Below are 8,736 nucleotides of genomic sequence, written 5' to 3' on the forward strand. Positions count from 1 at the left end.
AGGAGAACTGCAGCAACATACTCACTGTAGCTTCTTTTTTTTTTTTTTTTAAAGATTTTATTTATTTATTTGACAGAGAGAGACACAGCAAGAGAGGGAACACAAGCAGGGGGAGTGGGAGAGGGAGAAGTAGACTCCCCGCTGAGCAGGGAGCCCGATGTAGGGCTCCATCCCAGGAGCCTGGGACCATGACCTGAGCCAAAGGCAGACGCTTAATGACTGAGCCATCCAGGCGCCCCTCAAGTCAGTGTTTTACTTGGTAAACATGTCTGAGACCATGCATCCCTGGCTGCTAAGCACCATGGCGGACAGGGCTAGAAAAGTAACAGCTTTATTTTGAGCAGGGGGCAAAGACAAGGCAGCACTTTATAGATACATTGTAACTAGATCCTGCATCTGTAGCTTCTTTTTAATACATGCTTGAGTTACTACATGGTATCAAAAGTAAAACCTATCTCTCCACATTTATTCTTCAAGATCAGGAACTGTGTACCTCAGCTACATAATATTTTGGACAAAGAAGGTGTCAGTTTATTTATTTTAATATGATAATGAATGACTTCTAATAAACCTGTAAACTTTTAAAATACCACTCAACTTTTCCTTTATTTTTAATGAGACGGGAGTGAGAAAATATATTAAGCATTTAAGCAAAACTCCTCAAATTTTACATATAGATAGATAGATAATAAACCTAGGACACATAATGTATATATTTATTGACATAATCCACCCTGATAGTCTTTGGTTTGGCAGACTGCATCTGCCCTCAAAAAAAAAAAAAGGCTACCTTCACTATAAAGATAATTTCTGAGAAGACACATCATTTCAAAGTGTAGGCTCAGGATCAGCCTATAGGCATTTCAGTTCTGGCTGTGTTCTGGCTCTGTAGCCTTGGGAAGTTAGTAAATCATACTGGGCCTGTTTTTCTGTTTTTTTTGTTTTCTTTTGTTTTGTTTTATTTTTCATCCACCAAACACAGATGACAATATTTCATCAGTCTGAAGATGTATATACAAACATCGTTACAAACGCTCATGTGCAAATATTTTATTTATAACTGGGCTTTAATTAAATTCCTCATTCTGCTGGCCGACAAATAAAATCTCACTTAGGTCATGATTTTGTCATTATTTCCTGAGCCATCCCCTAAATTCTAGATAAGAGAGTGATTGGAAAAATCGTACACTTTCATGGCAATTGTGTCTTCATGTGCTGAGGGATGGAGACACACCACATCATGTCCCAATCATGCCATCTGCTGAGTGAGCCTCTCTCGTTTCAGGCAGAGGCTTTCACTTCCAGTTAACCAGTGTCTTGCCATGTCATTCTCCTTAGGTTTCTGTCTCTCAGTGTTGGCCTTGTGGCTCTTAGCACAAGAGAAAGACTTCTGCATACCCCGAGCTCTCTTTGGCTTGTGGATTCAGACACCTCAGTTAATCCTGAGACTCTTAAGCCATGGTAGACTCAGGAAAACTCTGGGATTCTGACACTTTCTTGGATAACAGAGGCAGAGGATCCCTTAGCTCTTTGGATCGAATCTGTATCAGGATTCTCTCTCCCACTGGTTGCTTTCCAGCATAGGCTGCAGCATTTGTACCTTCTCAGGGATTCTTCAGTGTCTGAGTTCTTTTTCTTTCTCTCTTCATGTTCCCCCCATTCCCCAAATCAAATGCCTAAGGTATATATATGTATGTGTGTGGGGGGGCTTGGGGGAGTGTGATAAAATATAGGGGGAGTGATGGAAAAACCTTTCTTTGATAAATAGCATCTCCAAATTTAGTGATTATACCTTATGTCTTAAACTTTTAACACAAAAGCTAAGATTGTGATTGTTTTTGATTAGCCCTCTGATGAATCAGTGAATGAAGAAAGCCTAACTCCCCAAGATGAGGAAAGAAGAAAGAGGAGGGATAAGAAATGTTAAAGGAGCAAAGGGTAATATATTGAAATGTTTTCTCTCAATAAAAAAATTAAACTAGAAAATGTATATAAAACAGTACCACAAACATTGAAATTGCATAATGCATATTTGTTACTGGAAATCTGCAACCTTTGCTTCAGAGCCAGAGAATGGGCTGCAAAGTGTGACAGAACAGGATAGGAAAATAGAGCTTTTGGGGCACCTGGGTGGCTCAGTTAAGCATCTGACTTAGGCTTACGTCATGATCTTGGAGTCCTGGGATTAAGCCCCACATTGAGCTTCCTGCTCAATGGGGAGTCCGCTTGTCCCTCTCCCCCTGCCTCTCACCCCACTTGTGCTCTTTCTCTCTCTCTCAAATAAATAAATAAAAACTTTAAAAAAATAGAGCTTTCTTCACACTTGTATCTTTATTTTTTGTAATCAAATTTCAAAATGTCAGAAATACCTGTATGCGCCAACTTAAATAAAAGCTATGCTTTGCATAATTAAAATTAAGTCTAGTAGAAATTAAACATCAAATGAAATACAAGGAGAGAATAAAATAGAAAAAAAATAGATATGGTTTTAAAACAAATAAAAAAACTAATATATATATAAAGATTGTTCAAACAATAAGAATTTAATATTGATTTGATGAGATGTAAGAAGCTAAACCATACGATTAAAAAGAGAAAAGAAAATAAAGCTGAAGTTAAAAAACATAAAAATAAAGCTCATGGTAGGATTTGGGATTTTTTTTTAAAGATTTTATTTATTTATTTGACAGAGAGAGACACAGCGAGAGAGGGAACACAAGTAGGGGGAATGGGAGAGGGAGAAGCAGGCCTCCCGCAGAGCAGGGAGCCTGGATTATTATTATTATTTTTTTTTTAATAAAAGAGTTTCCAGGGCACCTGGGTGGCTTAGTTGGTTAAGCATCTGACTCTTGATTTGGGCTCAGGTCATGATCTCAGGGTCATGGGATTGAGCCCCATGTTGGGCTCCACACTCAATGAGGAGTCTGCTTGGGATTCTCTCCCTCTCCCTCCCCCTCTAATCTTCCCCCTTCTCTGTCTATAAAATAAATAAATAAATAAGTAAAATATTAAAAAAAAATGTTTCCTTCATTCTGAAATTAAACAAGTAGAAAAAATATCTAATTTACCAGATATTACAACGCAGTAACCCTCTTTTTAATTTGCTAATATTAGATTTTACATATTACCTAACTTTATTTATTATAGCTATTGCAGATGGAAGCATTTTTGTTCATTATCAGTAAAATAGGAAACAAGAGTATTTTTTAAATTTTTAATTGAAGAATGGGCCGCCTGGGTGGCTCAGTTGGTTAGGCAACTGCCTTTGGCTCAGGTCATGATCCTGGAGTCCCGGGATCGAGTCCCGCATCAGGCTCCCTGCTCAGCAGGGAGTCTGCTTCTCCCTCTGACCCTCCCCCCATCATGTGCTCTCTCTCTCTCTCATTCTCTCTCAAATAAATAAATAAAAATCTTTAAAAAAAAATTTTTAATTGAAGAATAAACATACAATATTATATTACTCTCAGATGTACAACATGGTGATTTGACATTTCTATACATTACACAATGCTCACCATGATTAGTGTAGTTACCTTCAGTCACCACACAACATTATTATGATATTATCGACTATATTCCTTATGGTGTACTTTTCATCTCTGTGGCTTATTTATTTTATAATTGGAAGTTTGTGACTCAATCCTTTTCACCTATTTTGTGCATTACCCTACTCCTTTCCCCTCTAGCAACTACCAGCTTGTTCTCTGTATTTATAAGTCTGTTTCTATTTTTTCATTTGTTTATTTGTTTTTTAGAATCCACATATAAGTTAAATTATGTGGTATTGAGACAAGAGTATTTTGTTTTCAGAGAGAGAGAAAGAGCACATGCATGTGTGCACAAGGCAAGGAGGGAGTTGGAGGTTGGGGGTAGGGGTGGGGCAGAGGGAGAGGGAGAGAATCCCAAGCAGGCTCCATGCCCACCGTGGAGCCCAACTTGGGGCTCCATCTCACAATACTGAGATCATGACTTGAGCTGAAATAAAGAGACACCCAACCAACTGAGCCACCAGGCACCCTGAGACAAGAGTATTTTTAACTTGAAGTGGTTAACTTCAGTGTTTTCCATCAGTTAAGAATCCATTTATTTTCTTCTACTATTTTTGTTCATGAACTATTTCCCAAATAGATTGTAACCCAGAAAATGAAAAAAAATTTTGTGTGTGAATTTTAAATTTTGGGGGGACTCAGACTCCTCAGGTTGAGTATTAATGCTGTTAAAAGGATTTAATTATGTTTTTATTTGTCCTTCATTCTGCTTGATAAAACTATATTTAATCAGATTGAAAACATTCAGAAATTTGTCTTCAAGTCTAATACAAATACTACATACCATGTAAAAGATACCAGTTAAGGGGCGCCTGGGTGGCTCAGTCGTTAGGTGTCTGCCTTCGGCTCAGGTCATGATCACAGGGTCCTGGGATCGAGCCCCGCATCGGGCTCTCTGCTCGGCGGGGAGCCTGCTTCTCCCTCTCCCACTCTGCCTGCTTGTGTTCCCTTTCTCACTGTCTCTCTCTGTCAAATAAATAAATAAAAAATCTTAAAAAAAAAAAAAGATACCAGTTAAATGGATCAGTGGTTTAAAAATTGAAGTACAATAGATAATTTTAGCAAACAAATTATTTGCAGGTTTTGCTAATGGAAAATAATACCCAATCAAAATATCCAAATGTTCCTGGAAAGATTTTAAAGATCTTTACGAACTGGCAGAATGTGTCCTAGTTATCATAACATTGTCTCTTTCTTGGCAATCCAGGCAAGAACATTTGCTTCTTCCAGTTTTACAAACTTAAGATGATTTTAACTGGCATTAATCAGTGAAAGGAGTGGTAAAGGTTGGGGAATATATTTCCATCTCTTAAAAGGTGATGGAGAAAAGTGTGGATTATTGTCCTGATCCCCCCTTTTTTTTTCTGATTTCCTTTTTCTTTTTTTTAAGTAAATTTTATTTTTTAGATAAATTTTAGGTTAACAACAAAATTTAGTAGAGGGTACAGAGATTTCTCAAATACCCCCTGCCTCCATACATGCATAGCCTCCCTCATTATTCAGCATCCCCAGCAGCGGTACCTTTGTTACAGCTGATGAACGTATGCTGACACATCATTATCATTGAACATGCTACTGTTCTCCTTTGGTTGTATGTTTTCTGTGCATTTGGGATCGTGGTGGTCATGTTATCATGTAACATTTTAATTCTTTCTTTCTCTTTAACAATATAATATGACCATTTTCTCATACCATTAAGTATGCTTTATCAAATTATAGACTATTTTATTTCACTGGCCTCTGCAGGTATTATTATGTTTATGCTTCAGTTTTAATTATTATAGCTTTAAAATTAGCCTTCGTATGAGGTTGGATAGGATCAAATTATCTTCCTTTTAACTTATCTTTAAATTACTTTAATAGAGCTTTATGATATTCTCTATTGAGTTCTCAAACATCTTTTGTACATTTACTCCAGGACACATTATATTCTTTCTTTCTTTCTTTCTTTCTTTCTTTCTTTCTTTCTTTCTTTCTTTCTTTCTTTCTTTCTTTCTTTCTTTCTTTCTTTTTCTTTCTTTCTTTTTCTTTCTTTTTTTCTTTTTCTTTCTTTCTCTTTCTTTTTCTTTCTTTCTCCTTCTTTCTTTCTTTTCTTTCTTTCTTTCTTGCAAATATCATCTATTAACTGATTTCTTGATATTTGTTACTGAGAAAGAGGAATACAGTTGAATTTTTTAACCTTACGTATAACAACATGGTTGCACACATTAATTCTAAAAGTTTTATGTACATATTATCTGCCTGTAATGATATTTTTTTTGCTTAACCTCTTCTATTTCTTTCTTTTTTTTAATTTAGTCTCTTTACCTGGCTTTTTAACTTTACTTTGGATATTTAAATCATTATTTAATAGAGGCTTTCTTTATTCTTAATAATGTTTTTCACAATAAAGTTAATTTTGTCTGATATTTATCTATATATCTATATATCAGATTTCATTTGCTAGTTCTATCCTATGTTTACATTATACTTTCTGTTCCTTTTTTATATGTCTGTCTTCTCTAAGTATCATAGATTTTTAAAAATTTCAATCTGATAATTTCTGTATTCTACCAGAATGTTTATTCCATTTTTATTTATTGTGATTACTAAAATACTTATATGTATACGTGTATCTATAAATTTAATCCATTTCAGCCATTTATTACATATTTATATAAGATATTTTATAGATATATGTAAGATATATCTATGAAAATATCTATATATTCTTTTATTCCGGGCTCTATTTTTCCTGCCTTTTTTCTATTCCCTTTTTAATTTCTTCTTTCTGGTCTCCTTTGTATTGTTTGCTTTTATTAATCATATATTTCCATTCTACTCCTTGGAAAGATATACACTGAATTCCAGTATTTTAATTCTAATACTGAAACTTTTCATATCCATAATTAAATTTAAAAATTCTTATTTTTAATTGTATATGTCTTTATTTCTCAGTTTAGTTCTGCTTCTCATATTTTTGACTGCTACTTATTCTTCTTCCTGGCAATTGTCTTTCTGTAATGACTCGTGTCATATACGTATATATTTTCTTTTTGGTTGTCTTATTTTCTTTCAAGTTTTTTGCAACTTTATGACTTCTACCAATAATTCTGTTTATATTTCTCGAGTATTGTTACTTTTAATTTTATTATTGTATTCTATATTCTGCAATTAGTGGCCTCCATTGCAACTTTTTCTTAGTCAGAGACAGTGTATTTTCATTCCATCAGGAGATGCCTCAATATTTCTTATACATCAAAATACCATTTCTATTTTCTGATCCTAGCCCTCTAGTCCCCCAGTACATCATATATTTTCTTGTATTTCTTGGCTGGCACTGAATGTTGGATAGATAGCACTTGTGCTTACTTTTCATTCTAATTTGTCTTTTGGATCCCTTTAAAGAACATGCTTTCAAATATTAACTAGGTTGTCCATGCTATTCTATCTCATGGACATTTGTCTAGCTATTTCTCTCGGCAGCAGTGGACACATTTTACAATTTCTCCTTCTCTAAGCATGTTTCTTTTGGTGCCTATGATATACTACTTTGATAACTTACTTTCACCTCCTTTAAGATGTTACAATTTTTGAGGGTCAACAGTTCACTTGCTATGGGAGTCCCGAGTCTTTTCTCTGGCCATTTCTGCACAACTAGTCCATCAGTAAAATCATGGAATTTTTGACTTCCCACTCACTTGCATTTGGATGAAACACCATAGGACAAATTGGGGGATCTGGAATCCTTGAAGGATGCCCAAGTCACTAGATATTGCATTCCAGAAATGGGTATGAGGTATTTTTCTCGTGGGATAAATTTTGACCACTAAGAAACAGGAAATAGGAAAACACATAATTCTCCTTATTTTCTCTGATTGATCTCTCTGAGACATGCATTCACCTTGCAGCCTGTCCACATATTCTTCCTGTCGACCAAACAGCCCAGCACTGGCACTGTATGATCCAACTGGTACCATACCTCCTGAGTCACCTGCGGAAGTGAGTCAGTTCTGGGTGCTTTACTAAATAGTAACAACAAAACAGTGCATCAGTACACATTGGTTTGTTTACCTTTTTATTGTTTCTCACCCTGATACCCTAGATTCTCACGCTTAAATAAATCATCAGTGTTTTTATTTGCTTTAGGCTTCATTCTCTAAGGGATCAAGGCTAAGGTATTATCTTTTTGTAGATCTTAATATATCAAGTGTCTAGATGTGGGGTCTGGCACATAGCAAATACTCCATTAACTTTTATTCAATGTGTTGAGGGGCTGGAGGAATAGTTACAAAGTAAAAAAGAGCATCCGTCTTGCCCAGGGAATGTTTCTTTGTGCCAGAAACTAACAGGCCTGTTAAATTATTATTTTAGTTCATCTTCATAACAACACTATGAATGTGGTTTTTTAGCCTTCATTTGACAGAGAGCTTGGTGGCTTAGAGAGGTTAGCATGACTTATATGTTACACAACTCATGACTGATAGAGGTGGGAATTGTGCACAAGAAATTTCATGTTCTTCTGCTATTTGGTGCTATTTTAGAAGCTTATCTTTATTCCTTATGACTCTGCGTTGGAAACACACGGCTGAAAATTTTTCATAGAGAGTGACACGAAATACTCTCATGGCTTGTAAAAAGTCATTTCTGCCCCCCCCCCCCCCAGCTATTCTCTACTAGTTAATGTGATATATGAAAAGAAGAATCTTTGGAGAAATGGAGATACCATTTGCCATTTACTTACTGTGTGACCTTGGGCAAGTAACTGAGACGCTGTGGACTACCGTTTTCTTAAATCTAACAAGAAGAGAATAAAAACTGCCTCAAGAATTTGTTGCCAGGTGATGCCTGGGTGGCTCAGTCGTTAAGTGTCTGCCTTCGGCTCAGGTCATGGTCCCAGGGTCCTGGGATCCAGCCCCGCATCGGGCTCCCTGCTCCGCGGGAAGCCTGCTTCTCCCTCTCCCACTCCCCCTGCTTATGTTCCTTCTCTCACTGTGTCTTTCTCTGTCAAATAAATAAACAAAATCTTAAAAAAAAAAAAAAAGAATTTGTTGCCAAATTTTTAATACATGTTATAAATCTTCAATAAGTGTTTCTATCCTGTTGCTATATAATGCATTTCTTGGCTCTTCTGAAATAAAGTAAAATATAATTTTGCTCAATGTGAAATAGTGTTAGAGCAAGCTAGAATGTAACTTAAAACAGTGAA

At 35.8% G+C, this 8,736-nt stretch overlaps 1 non-coding gene across 1 annotated transcript; it reads right to left on the reverse strand.

Annotated features, from left to right (window-relative positions):
* Positions 1-265: 265 nt before the first annotated feature.
* Positions 266-396, reverse strand: LOC145717537 (small nucleolar RNA SNORA63). The gene has a single exon (XR_014140828.1). It is a non-coding gene; the product is annotated as a small nucleolar RNA SNORA63 (small nucleolar RNA).
* Positions 397-8,736: the final 8,340 nt, after the last annotated feature.

The sequence above is a fragment of the Leptonychotes weddellii genome, chromosome 1 (assembly GCF_054177405.1).
Source record: "Leptonychotes weddellii isolate Sample4059 chromosome 1, ASM5417740v2, whole genome shotgun sequence".
Taxonomy (NCBI): Eukaryota; Metazoa; Chordata; class Mammalia; order Carnivora; family Phocidae; genus Leptonychotes; species Leptonychotes weddellii.